This window comes from Nilaparvata lugens, chromosome 4 (assembly GCF_014356525.2).
Source record: "Nilaparvata lugens isolate BPH chromosome 4, ASM1435652v1, whole genome shotgun sequence".
Classification (NCBI taxonomy): Eukaryota; Metazoa; Arthropoda; class Insecta; order Hemiptera; family Delphacidae; genus Nilaparvata; species Nilaparvata lugens.
Window position 1 is genome coordinate 23967365 of NC_052507.1, and position 20871 is coordinate 23988235.

A 20871-nucleotide genomic window follows, 5' to 3' on the forward strand; every position below is an offset into this window, starting at 1 on the left:
CAAAAAATAATCAATTATCCTATGACCAAGTAAAATTAATTCTCATAATCAATTATCACCATACAATTCAAATATTATTTATTTATTTTTAATTTCCCCAATTTCTCTGTATTGAAATAAATTACTTTCCACTGTCTGTATCACCAAAATTAACTATAGCAGTATAATATTTATTATTATAAAATCCAAATTCAAACTTTATAAACTCTTCTCAATTTTCTCGCATTCATTATACTTATTTTAAATTCACATTGACTTATTAATAATATAACCTCTTTTCCTAATAAATAAAACTTTAGATTTTCACTACCCACATTATTTAGATAAATTTTATCCCAAGAAATTAGATAATAAATTTTGACAGTGTATTGTGGCCATTCCCAGCTATCAATCTAACGAACCTTTCAACTGAGGCTTACCCTAAAATTTCAAAAAAAAACCCGATCTTGGTTAGCATTCCATCTATTTTCTTCAGACCCCCATAAATCTTCAGAAAGGAACCACACCAGTCACCAGAATAAAACCTAATTTTAGCTCATACTACTCTGAGTACCTTTTGCTAAAATTCTATCTTCCATTCCACAAATACAACAAGGATAGTCCCAGCTATTAACCTTGATTTGTCATATGGACCTCATCTGAGTAGTGCCCCTTACAACTGGCGACACTCACTCCAGATACTTAATTCATCAAACAAAACTACAACTTCAACAGATAAGATTTCTCACATCTACCTATCTTAGCTCAAAAAAAATTACCACAGCCTAAAGGAAACGTTAACAAACCCTATCACGTCTGACAACTCTCTTTACAACGCCAGACCACAAAATACACCCTACACTTTTATAGCACATTACTGACCCTAACAATGAAATATTATCAAACAACTGAAATTCCAGTACTAATCAGATAACTAAATTTTGATAGATGAACATCTCAAACAATATAATAAAGGATAGACAAAGTTTGTCTCGGCACCAACCTTACAGTATGTTGGCTCACCAGACCCGCTATTGAAGATCAGCATCACGGACAACATCAAGACTCAACACTGCAGCCATCGTCTATCAGCTCAATCAAACGCAAAATCGCCATTCACAAGACTTGGTGGTCTTTGATGCAACACTGAAATTAGGTTTTCATTAGAAGATGCAAGGACTAGTTTAAACACAAAATCAAAACTCAAACAAACAAAATAAATTCAACTAAATCAATCAATTGACACATCATAACTTTCACTAAATTTCTGACTGTCCCTAACATGTCATTTTCTATAAGAATCTCGAAAAATGAAATTGTCCCTACACCAGTATAATGCCTTGAGCTAGGGCATCACAGCTAAATGGAAACACAGACAGGGAAAATATTAATATTGATAACATTAATAAAATAATAAAAAAATAATATTCAACTTCAATTAGTTTATCTTCAGAATTTGTATGCTGCTCCAAACTTCAATACTCATTTCTGGGATCAAGCATTCATTAGCCATAAGAATGTTTATCAATTTTATGAATAAACTGATTTGAAATTAACATAATAAGTCAATAAAAAGAGCCAAGAGCAGAGTTGCGCAGCGAATTGTGCCGTGCTTTGAATTTAGAAAGTTAATTTTGAATTTAGAATTTAGAAGCACACACAATATAACTTAATAAAAGGGATGCTTGATAAACATACCTAGTGCTAGAGAACGGGAAACCAGAAATGACAAGAGAGACAACGAAATAGAGAGAAGGTATCAACTATATTGTCACCTCTTACAGTTAAATTCAACAATTAATAAAACAAAGAAGTTAATAAAACAAAGAAATCAATACACAACAAATAAAAACAAGAAGAAGAATCATGAAAACCGAAAATAAAATTACTAAATTTAGAAAGTTATCTCTGATATACTTAATTCGGTAATAACCTACTCTGTATGCTCTACATTTTAAAACGTTTTAGGTTGAATCATAAAAGCTTAAAGGACTCTAATTTCAAAAGAGCAATTATTGAAAATTATCATCGATATGTCTCAGAAGTTAATCATAAATAACCATAATATGTTAAGAAAAGACCCACATAAAATTCATAAAATTCTTAGAACATTAAATTTTGAACACACATGGAAACTTTAAAACACTATCAAAACATTATCAAATATTAATGATCCCCCCCCCAATAATAACTATTCAGTATCTTTATATCATGAACGCTGCAAGGACAAACATTCCTCAAGTATCACATCATGGTATACTACCTTAAAAAAAACTAATCAAAAGATATGTCATCAAAACAAATTTAGGAAAGGTTAGGGTCCTTGAAACTTCATTTGATCCTTTACAACTTTAAGATGAGAATTATTTTAAAACATTAAATTTAATCAATAAGGGACATTTAAAAAATTCATGTACTCATTCAACTTTTAGTAGTTTAGAAGATTATAATTATTTATAAATTTAAAGAAAACTGAAATTCCCAGCTGGATCCTTACAGAGAAAATATGGCCTCACTTTTCAATGTAAAGATACAACCGAAAATCTATTACTCAAACCAAATTAATAAAATTAATAATCTATCTATCCCCAATAATATCTCAAAATTATGATTTAACAAAAGTCTAATTCCGCACGTTTTACTTGATTGAAAGTCTGTCGTCACTAAAACCCATTTTGTCACATCCGGAGTTCCTGGGACGTTCGTTTAATTTGGAAAAAGTTGTTACCTCATAGCTGTTTCTTCAAATTGAATCTAGGCTCGGTGATCGAGCTCTACACGTCCAGATGGACAGGAGACAGCATACCCCAAGCTTCTAGGACGGCCATCGATTCAGAGGCGTCTCAGCGGCTTAAAGACACACGTTCATGAACCCATGAAATGATGGATTCGTACGTTGATCCCCGTACTTACACCGCTGTTAGAATAAAAATAAACTAGGATAAAACCAATTAACTTAACTTCAGTTACATAATAAAAACAACCTACTTTAGGTTATATAGCTCAATTACTTTAAAACATAAGTAGGCATTACCTACTTCAATCTCTTGATATAAAAGAATAGAATTTATTTGTAATAAGGGTTACGCCCTATACACAAAGCGATGAGTACATAGTATTCCATAATAGGCCTACATAATTCACAAGTTGATTGAATTACTTCATAATAAGGTATTTCGAGTATTGTTGTTAGTTTAGTCAGTTCTCTTACATAAATCACATTTATGGTGTAATTTAAAAGAATAAATTACATGATAGATGTTTCCTAAATAATCATGAAAGCCTTTCATTAGAAACAAAGAACAAATAAAATCTATAACCAAAAAATACTGATAGAATAATATACTGTAAACATCAGTCAACACAGTCTGTGTACCTCTGTGTAAACAACAGTAATTGAAATTTAGGTTAATAGCTTCCTCTTCAAAAATAGTTTAAATCAAACAAATATCTTAATTCCTACTAATAGGCATTCTAAATTTCTACAAAACATATATCGTTAATTTTCTTACATTACAATAAATACTTTGATGGAAGCTTTCTTTGAAGATATTTTCCTTAATAATATTATAAATCTATGACGTACCTTTAGTAGCGGTTATAGGAGAAAAATCTCCATTGTGAGGTTACAATTTGATACTCTCTCTCTTCTTAATTAAAGCGACTACATAGGCAAAAGACTAAAAATGCTGCTGGAACAAAAGGTTCCAGAGCCAAATACTAAAAATATCAAAACAGGTAAACGCATCAAACCAGTTGAGAATTATTAATGCTGCTTATAACAGGATTTGCTATTATCTTATGACTGTAATATTATTTGCAGATTTACGTATAATATCATTTTATGTTGGAATGACAAACTAAATGATGCACCAATATGATACCACAGATGCAACTATTGTTCGAGATGTTACTTTGAACTCAATGTCACAGAGAAAATAATCATGAAACAATGACAACTTTTCACTGAGCTGTGATCAGTTTGATAGCTAAGTCCCCGATTCCATACATATTGCAATATTATTTGCACATGAATATACACTCGTACCGCAATGGCCGTATAATACTTTGCTCAAGTTTTTAAAATAGCAAGTATATAGTATTTAATTTATGTAACTAAGGTTGATGACACTGGCAGCGCCTATACACAATTGCTGCCACTTTAATTCTAAGAGAGATATTCTTTGTAAAAAAAACTCTTGTTATGCAAAAGGATATGAAATTTCATTTTCATTTTTTTCTATGGGTGAAATGCTGGAAATAAAAGAATTGATAAAATCTTTTCTCATTTCGGAGCAAGCTTTATCATGTTCCATAGATTCTCCAATTCTTGAAAATTTTTGAGAAACAATGTTTAACAGGATTTTAAGAAATTTATCTTACTGGGGAATTCTTAAATGAGCTGTGTTCCTCGAAGTTTGAGACCAAGAATCTGGAGCGAAATTTCTTGGAAAATAATTTTATCAGCGATGAGTTTCTTTGATTTAATACTTCGTGGAAAACTGAGATATTCGTGTGGGAGCAACCATTATCGCTCACATGATTAATGTTTTCATACACCACAGCTTCAGCCCCAGATATCACTTAAGGGATGAATGTGACACCCACATTATCACCTCTCTTGCCAATAAAACTTGGCCGTGAAAAGCAGCGCCATTGTGATTAGCACTGAACAAGAAATTATTGTGGTGGCTTCTTACACTGTCATGTGCATTGTGCACTGATTGCACATTAAGTCCCGCCCGACAGGGTTGTGTGGGTGTCTTAATGAGGATCAAATATGATATTCACCTAATCTGCGCTCGAGTTGATTAAACTCAGTATAACTTACTTAACATAGATAAATCAGAAAGTAACATACATTTTTCTGTTTTCCTCTTTCACTATAGTCAACTGCACGAAAATAGACCGATGGAAATTGGAACAGAAGAATACAACGTTGTTGGAAATAAAAGTTGTCCACAGTTGAGAATGAATTATTATTTTTATAATTCATCTTACGAATTGGCAATGTCTATTGGTTCGAAGTGGTGGAATAAGGTACTTGACCGTTCTAATCTCCATCGGACCATTTTCGTGCAGTTGACCTATAAACATTGAAGGCATTGAAGCGACCCACATTCGGTAAATCATGATCAAATTCAAATTACATTGAACTGCTGAAAACATCGATATTGCTGTCTGTATATTTCAAAAAGCTTCGGGAAGTAAGGCTGTCAAGTCAATGATATATGGTTTTTTGAAGAAGGAATACAACTAAATGAGTAATGTGATGTTGTATGATTATTATGCAAATTACGGTTTAAATATATCATAAAGGACTATGCCATACGATATATCCAATAAATGTTATATCTTTGGTTGTATTTTAAAGAAAAATTTCTGATCGATTTCAATCTAGTTTTGTCAAAGCACAATAAAATTTTGGAAGAATAGCTCTTCTGATGTTTTTAAATGAAATCGTAGCCTATTATATTGGTTGATGGTGTTTTTGAATTAGATACTCTCAACAATGATAACGATATTTTGATTTCACTGGTGTAACTAGGCAGCTAGAACGCAAACCAGACAATTCAACACAGCATCTAACTCATTGACTCCAAAACTATTCCGAGCTGTAAAATATTCTGACTGTCTACTACAGTCGACAAGAATGAAATTCTGTATAGATGACACAGAAAGGATCCTCATATCTGAAAGTCACTGCGGCAAGACATTTCATATGTTATCAACCAGTTAACTGTATCAAAATGTCGTATTTTTGCATCTTGCATGAACATTTTCTTATAAGAGTAGCGTCAGTTTATGCTCCTGATCGATTATGATACTTCAGTGGAGAATGCTATTACTACAAAGTAATTAGTATATGTTATTACTACATTACTACTACAAAGTTATCTCTGTATTATGAATTGAGTAGCTGGTCTCAATTTCTTCAATTAATCAATAAAAATGTTAGATTTCAAAAGTCGATATAGACAAGAATCTTGTATAAGGAGATTGTACAATGATCAGAAAAGAGAAAAATCTATGTGAATATATTCGATTGAAACAGCATTGGCGTATTATGAATGTTCTAGGGTGTGTTCTACAAACAGAAACCTTCCCATCCCATTGAACGATCCTTTAAATTTTATCTTACTTATCCCGAATCATGTCAATTATTCACTCGGGCATATAGGCCTAACTTTAACATTAGATGGATTGGAGGCACTGAGCGTTGGGTGAGAGAAATCCGAATTGGGCCTTGGCCACCAATTCATGTTTTTATTTGTGGTTTAATCACTGATAGAAATGCTCGATAAGAGAAAGGAATAAAATAATCGAACACGCGTTCTTGTTCAACGCACCGAACATAAATTTACCTGCTTCAGGTGTTACAAGGCAACATCGGAGACAATAAATTACACACTGGGGAAAAGAAGGAATTCATTCCATTACAAGGACCATTCTTGCCACCGAATTCTCTAGTAACAGATAAATAATTTTTCTAGAAGAATCTCTCGCTTCCTGCCACGTTTCGATTTACTACCACACTTAAGTGAGTTGTAGCTCTGTATGTGTTTTGATACAAAATTGAAAGGCTAATAAATGAGCAGACGGTACGGTATTTATAACCTGGTGAATTATAATATATTATGCAGATTGCTGGAAATTATCATAGCCGGTAATTCTTGAGAGACGAAAGGTGTCGATAATAATATTCACAATCGTTGAGCGGAGTTGTTCGACTGAAATAATGATTACAAGAATGATGTCTGTTTAAGAGAGTTGAGAATATGGACAGCCGAAGGCCGTAATTTGGCATAAATTGCAACAGAAATAAATCAAAAGTGGCTCCAAGGAATATGCAAAAATTAACTCGAAAAAGCTGTTGACCATAACTACTGTCCTGGAAAATGATAGGATTCGCCAATTTGCACTTTTAAATTTGGTTCCAATAACTTTTGATCAAAACTGTTTGTAGTTAATTCTCAAAATGATCCAAATGTATGAGTTAGGGATAGAAGAGATACTATTCGGAATTCTGTGACCCCTTGAATTGGGAGATTTTAAATAGAATTTAGAAAATTATAGAGTAATGATTACTAGCCTCGGACAGGGGAAACCAAGATATTGAGAATCATAGAATTGGTGATCCGCATAAGTTTTCATTTATTCATTTACAAGAACACATTATGAAGTTCTTGATTAGAGAGAATAAACAGGATTACCCCAAAACCGGGCAGTCCGATCTCACTAATAATAATAATAATAATAATAATAATAATAATAATAATAATAATAATAATAATAATAATAATAATAATAATAATAATAATAATAATAATAATAATAATAATAATAATAATAATAATAATAATAATAATAATAGTAATCCTTTCCTTTCCTTTTTCCTTCGTCCTGGTACCCCCAGAAGAAGGGAGTTTATTATAGAAAATATAACAAACAAAAATGAAAAATACACTTATAAAAAGAAATCTTACAAACAAAACAAATGAAGAATAATAAAAAAAGCAAGAATGACAAAAGATAAGAAGATTCCCTTTCAGTAGAACATTTCAAATATTACAAACCAGACGAATTATAAATTCTCCAAAACCTTCTAAAGAAGGTTTGACTGGAGGAGTCAAGTTTTACATTATATTAAAAAAAACCATAGAAATAGTACATTGATACAATCAATCTTGATACAATCAAAATTAATTGATACATTGATAATAATTCATTTAATTGTATTGTGTAGCAATAAAATAATAAAACAATGGGATTTCAGTTGTTGCTTATCACAAACAATAATACACAAGAAAAAATATATAAAAAAAGAAAGAATTTATGAAGATCATTCAAATTCACTCAAATTATTTAACAGAAAGTGTTTCATCTTATTCTTAACAATTGAAATTCTATCCAGACCAATTAAATCATCTGGCAACTCATTGAAAATAGTTGGTACAACATAACTAAGTTCACATTTACCATGATAATTATTGTATTCGGGCACAATAAACCTCTTATAAGCAGCACCTTGTCTTCGCTCATGCAAAATTCTACTTGACATTTAAAGTTATTAGAAAATAATTATTTAATAAGATATCATATCTGAAAAGCTCGTTTACAGGAAGAATGCTATATTTTTTAAACAAATTTGGCTTAGGGTAACTCTCTTGTTTTGATGAACTATTTTCAGCAAGGAATTTTGTAATCTCTTAACTCTATCAATTTCATAGCCACTTGCATTACCCCAAACATTGACACCGTATCTTACTACGGATTCAGCTAGGGCTTTATAAACAACTATCAATGTCTTCTTTGAGACAGATCGCTGTAAGTTATATAAACCAAATAGACATGAGCGAAGACGCTGGCATACACTATCAATGTGAGGACCCCACTTTAAACAATCATCAATGAAAATACCTAGATACTTTTGAATTGTAACTTGTTTGACCTTTTCATTACAAGTACAAGGAGTTCCAAAGTTATTCTCATGTAGACAATTTAAGGAATGCATAGTAATATTAGTGGACTTTGAGGTTTGACGTGGCGGTCTCATATGCATACAAGTGGTTTTTTTAAAATTCAAAGTCAAGCCATTATCATGGATCCATCTTTGCATTCTATCAAAGTCTCTTTGTAGCAATATTCTTGCTTCATCAAAACTTGTGTGGCTGGCTACCATAACTGTGTCATCAGCATACTGAAATATCTTAGTTTCCTTTGAAACACCAACCATTGTGATTACTGACACCAGATAAAGCAATGGTCCAAGATTGGAACCTTGTGGCACACCAGAGGTGACAAATTCATGGCGACTGTAGGATTTTCCTACTTTAACAGTACCTTTCGGTTATTCAAATAATCTATTAACCAGTTAATACCTCGTCTTGACAAACCATTTCACTCATGGACTGTACAATTTTATGAAAAGATAAAGTGTCAAACGCTTTCTTGAAATCTAGAATAATATTAAAACATGGTAATTCTTATTTAATTTATTATTTATATAGTTACATAATTGGGATAAAAGCTGACCAGTTGATTTGTCGCGTTGGAATCCAAATTGAGCTGAAGGGATTAAATTGTGATTTTTTAAATGCATAACTAATTCATTACAAATATACTTTTCAACTATCTTATCAGGTGAAGAAAGTATTGAAATAGGCCGATAGTTAGAAATTTCTGATCTGGATCCATTTTGAAAATCGGTCTTATTATGGAAGTTTTCAATTTATTTGGAACTTTACCTTCCTCTAATGATAATTGATTAATCTTGTGATAATTGGTATGAACTTGATACTGTGATTTTTTATATCAGACATCAAAATATTATCAATCCCTGGAGATTTATTTGAACTCATACTTCTGATGATATTACCTATTTTTAATTCATCTGCATCAGGTAAGTCAAAGCTAGGAAAATTAACATTGGTATCATTATCATTTTCTAAATAAGTAGTAATATTACACTCATGTTTTGCAGCTCTAACACCTTCTGTGAATTCACTGCAGAAATGGTCCACAACCTCCTCAACCTGCCTATCACCAACCACTATGTGTTTCATTATATTATCATCAACTGACAACTTTTCTTGTCTACCCATGGCAACGTTGATTAATGACCAAGTATTTTTTATGCTATTAATGTTTGTCTCAAATTCATTTTTTAGAAAATTACACTTTGCCTTTTTAATATCTTTATTTAATTTGTTACGATATTTCTTATATGCTTCCAAGCCCTCTGGTGTACCAGAGTGTCTATACAAATTATCCCTTTCTTTCAATCTCCTATGCAACTCTAGAGTCATCCAATTCTTTTTAAGTTTAACTTGAGATTTATATAATAATAATAATAATAATAATAATCATAATAATAATAATAATAATAATAATAATAATAATAATAATAATGTCTCTGGTCGAGGGTACAACCAATACCTACTATTACCAGAGAAAACTCCTATAATGTTATTCTGTGCTATTACCTATTAAGTAATAGTAGGTATTGGTACAACACGACCAGAGGAGTTTATTCAAATTATAGACATGATTACAAAAAAACATATAAGCAGTTATTTACAAAGTATTAATACAATTGGTTGATTACTTGCTGATCTAAGAAAATGTGGCCCCCACTATATATGAATATGTGTCGGAATGCCACTACTTTTGCTATTGTTTAAGATTTTATGCCAAAAGTTAAAAATTCCAATAAAGATACATTTTGCGAGTCATTAGAAGTTCATAAAAACCACATTTCTATACACAAATTTAAAAAAGAAAATTGATAACCTAAGATGTAGAAATTTTATAAAAATTTAACATGAAAAACATTTATGATACTCATGGGAAAAAAATCACTATAATGAAGAAAATGAGAATGAAACAGTATGGAAAATTTTTCATAGAACTAATTGTTCTTCATGATTGATTCTATTGGACAGGAGTTTTTTGTTTTCGATTTGAATGAATTGATTGGAACTGTTTCTTTAATAGCTATTGGCAGTTTATTGAAAATTTTTGGTCCTAAATATGTGGCTGACCTCTGAGCAGCTGATGTTGTCATCCTGGGAATTGCCAAGTCCATGCTCCTTCTGCGTGTTCCTTGCGGGTGATTCAAATTGATGAAGAGTTGTGGGTTCTTTCTGGTGAATGTTAGAAGTTTGTGAATGTAAATCTGTCTGATGCTGAGGATGCTGAGCTCCGAGTATAGTAGTACTGAAGGGAAGAGTGGATGTTTGCGTCCTATTATCCTCAAAATTAGCTTCTGAACCTTGAAGATAGGATCGATGTGGCAGAAATTTGTAGCTCCCCAGGCCAAAATGCCATATCTTGCTATGGACTCGACTATTGCATAATAAACATTTTTCATCATGTCTATTGATAGTAGCTGCCTGAGTTGGATGAATTTGTAAATTAATTTTCTGATTTTATCCGTTTGATGTAAAATGTGTTTATCCCAGCGAAGTAATTCATCTATTATCACTCCTAAAAGGTCTTATACAAATCTCTTTCATTGAATTTGGGAAGACGCCACTTGAAAGACTTATTGAAAACATCCGCTAGTGGTATTGCAATGTGCTCTTTTACTGCTTTCAGAGTTCTGTTGTCAATTTCGTCAAGCCCTGGGACACTATCATTTCAAAGAGTATTGATAGTGTCCAATACTTCCTGTTCTGTTACTGGTTGAAAATACATCGAAGATGGCGAGTTTATAGTTGGTCGATATTCGTTTTCTGTAACGTGGAGTGACTTTTCAAGTGTGATTGCAACATTATTGGCTAGATTCGCTCCAATGTTAGCAAAATGCTCATTAGTCTTCTCAAGAATGATTTCGTGATCATTTTCGATTGACAGGATGTTGTTGTTAATAATGATCTTACTCAATGTATCCTCATTCCTTTTCACTGCATCTGTTGCCTCCCTTATCAGTTGCCAGGCTTTTCTTAGATTGTCCTGTACTCCGATTAGTTTTGTTCTATAAAAACAAAAATAAGCGTCACTCACCAAGCGTCAAATCTGCAAACCCGTAGAAATCAATCAGAAAAAACGAGAATTCTCCGAGATTCAGATACTTTTATAGTCCAAATGAGCAGATAATGTTTTGTGTTATATATTGTAGCTTTATATCAAGCAAACTGCGTTACTAGTCCAGTCAATGAATGCTCAAAAAAGGGTATAGAGGGAAATGTTTGGAAGACATTTTTTGACCCCACAGTTCTGTTTAGAGCAGTAAGGAGGTAAACATATCAAAAGTCCCCACCCCTACCCACTGTGCTAAGGGAGTGGGGGTGGTTTAAAGGTACCATTTATTGGTTTCTCGCATAAAACTAAAAAACTATGTATCCTAAGAACATGAATGTCGAATAACAAATTAAAGCTTACATAATTTACTACAATATTCATCCTACAACTTTTTTATATCTCGTCCAGTTTTAGAGATATCCGCTCTTGAAGGTGTGACATTTTTGAAAAAAACACGTTTGCCACCAATTTTCATCTATTTTTGCTCTTATAACTATTTAAGAATCGATCGGAGAAATCCATGTTGATAATGAGCTTATAGATCATTGAATTCTCTTCAAATTGATGTATGATTTCACACTTTTACGAATTTTCCTACACCTTTTGCAGCAGCGTTAGTGTTGAGTATGAAATCTCTATTTTTGTAACAGATTGACAAAGGAATTTGGAGGGAATGTTCTAAATAAAATTTTTGACTTTGCAGCTTTGTTGGGACTAGTTAGGAGGAGAACATATCAAAAGTCCCCATTCCTAACTCATGTGCTAAGGGGATGAGGGTGGTTTAAAAGATGCATTTTTCAGCGTTTGGCTTCCACGCTCATATCTTGAGAACAATTCATTCAACCAACATAACTAACCATTAAAAATGAAGCTCAATAAATTGTCTACACTCTTTGTTCAGTGTAATTTTGTAATATTCCCAACAGGTCCCGAGATATTCGCTCTTGAAGGTGTGTAATTGTTAAAATAACAGGTTTTTATCCAATGTTTTGCTCTTTCAGGGCTTGGAACTCTCCAACAATGCATCATAAGAGCTGATGCTTATCGTAGGTTTGTAGAGCATTGAATTCTCTTTGAAATGATTTATTATTTACATATTCCAAGTTTTCATTCCATTGTTATAGCAGCTTCAATGTAGGGGGTGAAATTTTCATTGCTGCAACAAGTGTCAACATAGCGGTTCCACACCTTCAACAGAGGGGATTAAGATGCGCACTTCTGCTATGTCCACCTACTAACCAGTTAAAATCAATCTGCAAAGTCAAAAATAGTGTCACAGACACCACATTCGAATGTCATTGTCAAACGATCAATTGTTGCAGCAATGAAAATTTCACGAAATGATGTATTATTCCACTATCACAAGTTTTCCTTTCATTGTTATAACAGCTTCAATCTGCTATAACAATGAAAGGAAAACTTGTGATAGTGGAATAATACATCATTTCAAAGAGATTTCAATGCTCTACAAACCTACGATAAGCATCAGCTCTTATGATGCATTGTTGAAGAGTTCGAAGCCCTGAAAGAGCAAAACATTGGATAAAAACCTGTTATTTTAACAATTACACACCTTCAAGAGCGAATATCTCGGGACCTGTTGGGAATATTACAAAATTACACTGAACAAAGAGTGTAGACAATTTATTGAGCTTCATTTTTTAATGGTTAGTTATGTTGGTTGAATGAATTGTTCTCAAGATATGAGCGTGGAAGCCAAACGCTGAAAAATGCATCTTTTAAACCACCCTCATCCCCTTAGCACATGAGTTAGGAATGGGGACTTTTGATATGTTCTCTTCCTAACTAGTCCCAACAAAGCTGCAAAGTCAAAAATGTTGTTTAGAACATTCCCTCCAAATTCCTTTGTCAATCTGTTACAAAAATAGAGATTTCACACTCAACACTAAAGCTGCTGCAAAAGGTGTAGGGAAATTCGTAAAAGTGTAAAATCATACATCAATTTGAAGAGAATTCAATGCTCTATAAGCTCATTACCAACATGGATTTTTCCGATCGATTTTTAAAAAGTTATGAGAGCAAAAATAGATAAAAATTGGTGGCAAACGTGTTTTTTTCAAAAATGTCACACCTTCAAGAGCGGATATCTCTAAAACTGGACGAGATATAAAAAAGTTGTAGGATGAATATTGTAGGAAATTATGTAATCTCCAATTTGTTATTCGACATTCAAGTTCTTAGGATACATAGTTTTTTAGTTTTATGCGAGAAACCAAAAAATGGTACCTTTAAACCACCCCCACCCCCTTAGCACAGTTGGTAGGGGTGGGGACTTTTGATATGTTTACCTCCTTACTACCCTAAACTGAACTTCGAGATCAAAAATTGTCTTCCCAACTTTTCCCTCTATAACCATTCCTCGACTGGACTATACATGGAAAATCCTAAAATACTTAGTCAAAAATCAGTTATCAACTATCGGTTTCTTATAGATAACAACACTATCTCTTCCAATCTTTTCAACGCAAGTTTCTTCAATCTTTTTATAATACAAAGGTTTCTCTCAATAATTATGATCTTCGCCGTAATAATTATGAGATCAACACAGACTGCTACATCTTTTTGGAATTACTCAGATTCTTCTGATAAGCACCGTACATCGGTTCTTGGCTAAGCGCCACTGAATCGAATAGAAAAATAAAGAGCGAAGGGAAAATAAAATACAAGATACAAGGACGACAGACAAGGAATGGAAAATTTAGTCTGTGCACTGTCTAGAGACCACTGTGAGATAGATGGAGGACGGATGAGAGAAAGATTTAGAAAAAGATAGATTGAAAAGAGATTGAAAACTGTATGTGAGTGAGAGAGACGGGTAGGGGTGGAGGAGGAAGAACGATAGGAAGAAGAAGGTGGCAACGTATTTCATCGGATCGGTTGGAGATCTCTATCTGACTTTGTAACATACATAATAATAATAGACTAGCAGGCATTATTAGCAGAGTTATATCGTTATTCATTATTAGCTGTCGCTTAGGTCTGACTGGCTGCAAACCTAATATTAAAATGAGAATAAACTATTGAAACACGTAGTCATGTTCAAGACGAACGACTTCTTGAGAGATGAGTAATGTTGGCAGCGCAAAATAGAAATAAAGACTATAAATAATAAAGCATAAATTGTCAAACCTTCATCTGATCCAGGTATTTGCCAAGTTGAAAGTGAGCCTAACATATCAAACATAATATTAGGCCCTAGACAAGGACATATTATGTAAGACAAGGTCAATTAATATACTATATATATATATATATATATATATATATATATATATATATGAATTAAAACAGGAGACATAGGACATAAATAGCTTGAACACTTAAAAACTTACATTAGGAATGGGGGAAATTTTCGGGAACTGAGTTCCCTTCCTCAACCGAGCAGACTCATATATATATATGATATGTAATAGCCTGCCTATTACATGGGAAACCATAGTTGGCTAGGTATCTTTCTCTCTTTTTTTCTCTTCTCCAACACACCCAAACACTAAGCCCATGGTTTTTTATATTTGTAACATTTTATTGTGTTTTATTTGTTTCGTAAATCTTTGTAATTTTGTTTTGTCTTGTTTTGTGTGTTTTTAATAAATTGAAATTGAAATTGAAATTGAAATTTGTATGTGATTTTAGGAAATAAATTCAATTCGTTTCAATACTACAGTTTAAAACATATGATACTTCTAATGCTGTATCATCAAATAAATAAATACTATATGTGATGCGTTACTAAATGTTGAATTTAATTTTCAAATGTTGTGATACGTTACTAATGTTGAAGATACAAATGAATAAATTACGACTACATAGTCGAACGCTCGAACCTCTATTAAACATTCTCTAATGCAACTCTGCAACTTACCTGCGCTCAGGCTTATGCCTTAGCAGGTTTTTTTTCCTGTATTGTATTAAGTGTATTATTTTGTATACAATATTGCATAATAGTATGTTATTATTCAATTGTATTTTTGTCTTGAAAATGGAAATATATATATATATATATATATATAGGATACACACAACAGACTTCCTGTTTGATTGAAAAGGGGGGCCCAGCTCCCGAAAATTTTCGTTTTAATGTAAGTTTTTAAGTGTTTTTAATATATTCGTGTCGTGTGTATCCTGTTTATATATATATATTGTCACGGTGAGATTCGCCAAACAGCTTTGATACGCAACTTTCTATAATAATAAGCTAAAAATTACAACTACCCACCTTTATTGGCTGTTGAAATAACAACAAAATCTATGATATATTCATTTATTAAGACCCAGATTCACACACAGTTGTAAATGGTTTTCAAATAACCTATAACAGCATAATGAATGTTTGTTTACAATAAGGGTTAGTTCCTCGATGCAACTGAGCCGGCTACCTTATCAGTCAGCTGATAACCGGCATGTCTGTTTCTGGTTGTTGACTGCTTGCTTCGATTTTTCAATTTTATTATATTGTTTATTGTACTCTCTGACCTGCTGAAAAATCTGCTCATTATTCCCCTATATTTGTTTTTGCTTGTTTTCTCGTTTTAATTTGTAAAATTATTTATTTATTCTATATGGCACACCTGAGCGCATTTCTTCATTTGTAGTCATCTTATTGGTAGATTTGTTTTTTCTGACCAGTGATTGGTCATTAACTGGTCATGTGACCTTTTCTTCCCCAAACCTAGCTTCTCAATTTTGGAGAAGAAGGAAGAAAGAGAGAGATTATGAGCACGCTAATGGAGAGTCGTTTGTAACTCCTATTTGTTATTTTTTTGTCGTTTTAAATGTTTCATTGTTAAATTTATGTAAGAGTGCTAAATTCAATTAATGTAGATTTCCCGTATCGTTAGAATTTAATTTGATTGCCAAGTCTCAGTTAAAAAGAAGTTATTAATTATTAAAATCGCGAGCCAAATAATGAAGCCTAATATGATGCCATGCAGCCTGACCAAAGATGCCAGCCATGCAGTGAACAAATCTTCATGAGTGAGTGCGCGTATATTATGGGCCCATATAAATGTGAGTGATTTATAATATTTATTATTTCAAAATCTCTCCGACTCAATTTTCCATAGACAAACTGGTATATCGTTTGTAAAAATTCTGACGTTACACTGTCCAAGCTTGAGTCGGGCAACCCTTGGGTGAAAGCACTACATGCTCATCCTTAATAAATTTATTAACTTGAAAGTTTAAAATTCAAATTATATTGTTTATGGGCTTAACCCTTCATTATCAAATTCATTTATTAATTATTATTGAACAAACAATATTCTTATATGATTTAGTAAATTTAAATAAATGCAACTTGTCATCACATGTTGTTCCTTAGTGACCCTGTGTTCGACCTTGCTTATAGCTTATTTATTTGCTAATATCATATTCATTTCAGAGGTCAATAGTAACCCATCATCGAGTTACTTGATCCTGAGGAAATATAGTACAATTAATCCTTTGATTAATTGTCAGGAAAATAATCTAGTATACTCTAGACATTTTTCCCTATTTCGTGTGACAAGGGTACTTCCCAAAACAGGAATTAACCCTCAGATAAGTGCCGTCACCGACAGGAGACTGGTATAACCCCTCACAATATATAGGAGACACAAGACATAAATAGATTGAAAACACTTAGAAACTTACATTAGAAACGGAAATTTTCGGAAACTGAGTTTCCTTCCTCAACCGAGCACTGAGTCTTACTCGAGACTCACTAAGCGCCACTGAATCTACTATAGACTATATCTACTGAGTCTTACTCGAGACTCACTGCTCGGTTGAGGAAGGAAACTCATTATCCGAAAATTTCCGTTTCTAATGTAAGTTTCTAAGTGTTTTCAATCTATTCATGTCTTGTGTCTCCTGTTTTAATTTATATTACAAACTTTAAAGTGTCTTCTGTTATGTGCTATATATATATATATATATATATATATATATATATATATATATATATATATATATATATATATATATATATATATATATATATGTTAACTTTCAAAAATTTTCGGATGGATGAATATGGTAAATTATCAACCGGGTACATCCGATAAGCAGTTTCACTTACTTGCTGACGTTTCGCCATCATACCAAATGACATCTTCAGAGCGAAGTCACAGCTACACTGACTCCTGCCTTTGCTTCGAAATTCTTCCTCGTGGTCGAAGGGAGTACCTCCTCCCCTCTCCTTCTTCCACGTGTTCGGCCTGGCGCTGTTGGGTGAATGGAATTCCCGGAGAAGAGATATTTGTACTGTCATCCCTTTTGTTAAGGCTACCTTGTTTCTCTATTTCAAGAGCCTCTCGTATAATCCTAACCCGAAAATCTTGAATATTGGCTATTTGTTTAGAACTGTTGAAGTTTATTTTGTGCCCTGAGTTCTTTTCGTGGTTGTAAAGAGCTGAGGTTGATTGTCTGTTTTTTTATGCTCAGTTTGTGTTCCTCTATCCTGGCTGAAATTCTTTTATTTGTTTGACCTACATACAATTTGTCACAATTCAGGCAAGGGATGCTGTAAACACCTTGATTTTCTAGCTCTAATAACTGAACGGGCTTCTTTAGTAATTTCGAAATAGTTTGGAAAGGTTTGTAGACAGGTTTGATTTGATGATCTTGTCACAATTCAGGCAAGGGATGCTGTAAACGCCTTGATTTTCTAGCTCTAATAACTGAACGGGCTTCTTTAGTAATTTCGAAATAGTTTGGAAAGGTTTGTAGACAGGTTTGATTTGATGTTTTTTTAGTATTCTCCCCATACGGTCGGTGGTACCCTTGATGTATGGAAAGGGGACGGTTTTTTCAAATCCTTACTCTTCCTTGAATTTTTCTTCAGGTTTTCTTTCAAAATGTATGTGTACCCAAGCATCGCGGAAACGCGTGTAGGCCTACTCCTCTCTGCAGAACTGTATTCTTCTATGCAGAACTGTATTCTCCTGTGCGCAACTTTATTCTTCTGTGCATATCTGTATTCATCTTTGCAGAACTGTATTCTTCTGTGCAGAACTTTATTCATCTGTTCATATCTGTATTCTTCTTTGCAGAACTGTATTCTTCTCTGCAGAACCATATTCTTCTGTGCAGAACTTCATTCTTCTGTGCATATCTGTATTCTTCTTTGCAGAACTGTATTCTTCTTTGCAGAACTGTATTCTTCTTTGCAGAACTGTATTCTTCTGTGCAGAACGTTATTCTTCTGTGCATATCTGTATTCTTCTTTGCAGAACTGTATTCTTCTTTGCAGAACTGTATTCTTCTGTGCCGGACGTTATTCTTCTGTGCATATCTGTATTCTTCATTGCAGAACTGTACTCTTCTGTGTAGAACTTTATTCTTCTGTGCATATCTGTATTCTTCTTTGCAGAACTGTATTCTTCTGTGCAGAACTTTATTCTTCTGTGCACATCTGTATTCTTCTTTGAAGAACTGTATTCTTCTGTGCAGAACTTCATTCTTCTGTGCACATCTGTATTCTTCTTTGAAGAACTGTATTCTTCTGTGCAGAACTTCATTCTTCTGTGCAGAGCCGTTTCCCTGTTTCCTCTGCAGAACTGTATTCTTCTTTGCAAAACTGTATTCTTCTTTGCAAAACTGTATTCTTCTTTTTATTCTTCTCTGCAAAGCCGATTTGCTGTTTCCTATGCAGAACTGTATTCTTCTTTGCAAAACAGTATTCTACTTTGCAGAAGTGTATTCTTCCTCTGCATAACTGTATTCTTCTTTGCAAAACTGTATTCTTTTTCCATTCTTCTCTGCGATGCCGATTTTCTGTTTCCTATGCAGAACTGTATTCTTCTTTGCAAAACTGTATTCTACTTTGCAGAATTGTATTCTTCCTTGCAGAAGTGTGTTATTCTCTGCAGAAGTGTATTCTTCCTTGCAGAAGTGTATTTTTCTTCGCAGAACTGCATTCTTCTTTGCAAAATGGAAAAAATAGAAAATAAATTGATTTAGATTTGATTTGATTTGAAGAACCGTTTCCCTTTTTTCTCTGCAGAACTGTATTCTTCTTTTCAGAACTGCATTCTTCTTTGCAAAATGGAAAAAATAGAAAATAAATTGATTTAGATTTGATTTGATTTGAAGAACCGTTTCCCTTTTTTCTCTGCAGAACTGTATTCTTCTTTGCAGAACTGCATTCTTCTTTGCAAAATGGAAAAAATAGAAAATAAATTGATTTTGGTTTGATTTGATTTGCAGAACCGTTTCCCTTTTTTCTCTGCATAACTATATTCTTCTTTGCAGAAGTGTTTTCTTCTTTGCAGAACTTTATTCTTCCTTGCAGTACTGTTTCCTCTGCAGAACTATATTATTTCTCTCAGAACTGTATTCTTCTTTGCGGAACTGTCTTCTTCCCTGCAGTACAGTATTACGTGGAGTTATCACCCTCTGTTATCATAGTCAAGTTATCACATTAAAAACAGAGGACCAGAACTAGTTACAATAGAACAGTTTGGAATATTCACTCAATTCAAAAGCAATAGACAATGAACGAATTGAACATACACCAATGAACAATGACAATGAACATATTAAATGAGCAAACCAACTCCAAAACCCACATCCCCAATAACAGCACCCTAAAAATATCCATCCAATCCTTCTACTTGTCTATGAGTGTAGCCAGGAAGATGGCGGACCTGCCGAAATATCTCGTTATCAAAGGGAATAAATGAATTCATTTAATGAAGGAATTCCACTGCTAGTCCATTTTTTAAAAAAACAAAAAGTAATTGATTATTCATATAAGTTTTGAGTACTATGTTGGAAATTGATTATTATACAAGTATGACATTTATACTTGTAAATAGTGATAATGGTGACAGAGCAGTTCTCTGCATTTCGCATCAGGGTGAAATCAAGCTTCAACCATCAATAAAATCAGGGGGAACAAGATAGGAGGGGTAGCAAGGGGAACATCTGGAGGGGGCCCCGAGGCCGATTCAATTTTCGACTTGTCTCCCGCCTCCCATTACTACCAATATATGGATCTGCTCGCGAGAACACACCAACTATTAAAGGCCATTAAGGATATCGTCATACATGCTGCAAGGCACAAAGTGATTCTTCAGCCCTCCACTATTGGCAGACCTTGATGCCACGTACGCCTATAAACTGACTGGTCTAATTCAATTTAGAGCCAAGCTAGAGTTACTTGATCAAGTCAAGATAATGTTCTTCGCCTTATCTTTTTTCGTCCTATTTCATCTTACTTATACCGGCTCCATTCAATGTTTTTGTTCTTGTGTTCCATTGCTCGTCCTTCTTCACATACCATCAGTTTATCTTCATCTTCCTCTTATTTCACATCTTCCTCATTCCAACTCCATATCGTTCTCTCGACAAAATTACATTCAT

General features: G+C 33.3%; 1 long non-coding RNA gene across 1 annotated transcript; it reads right to left on the reverse strand.

Moving 5' to 3' along the window:
• Nucleotides 1-269: 269 nt before the first annotated feature.
• Nucleotides 270-3706, reverse strand: LOC120351121. Its single transcript, XR_005571178.1, has 3 exons — nt 3566-3706; nt 2708-2896; nt 270-1125 (listed from the first exon to the last, which is right to left on the reverse strand). It is a non-coding gene; the product is annotated as an uncharacterized LOC120351121 (long non-coding RNA).
• Between the last annotated feature and the right edge of the window lie 17165 nt (nt 3707-20871).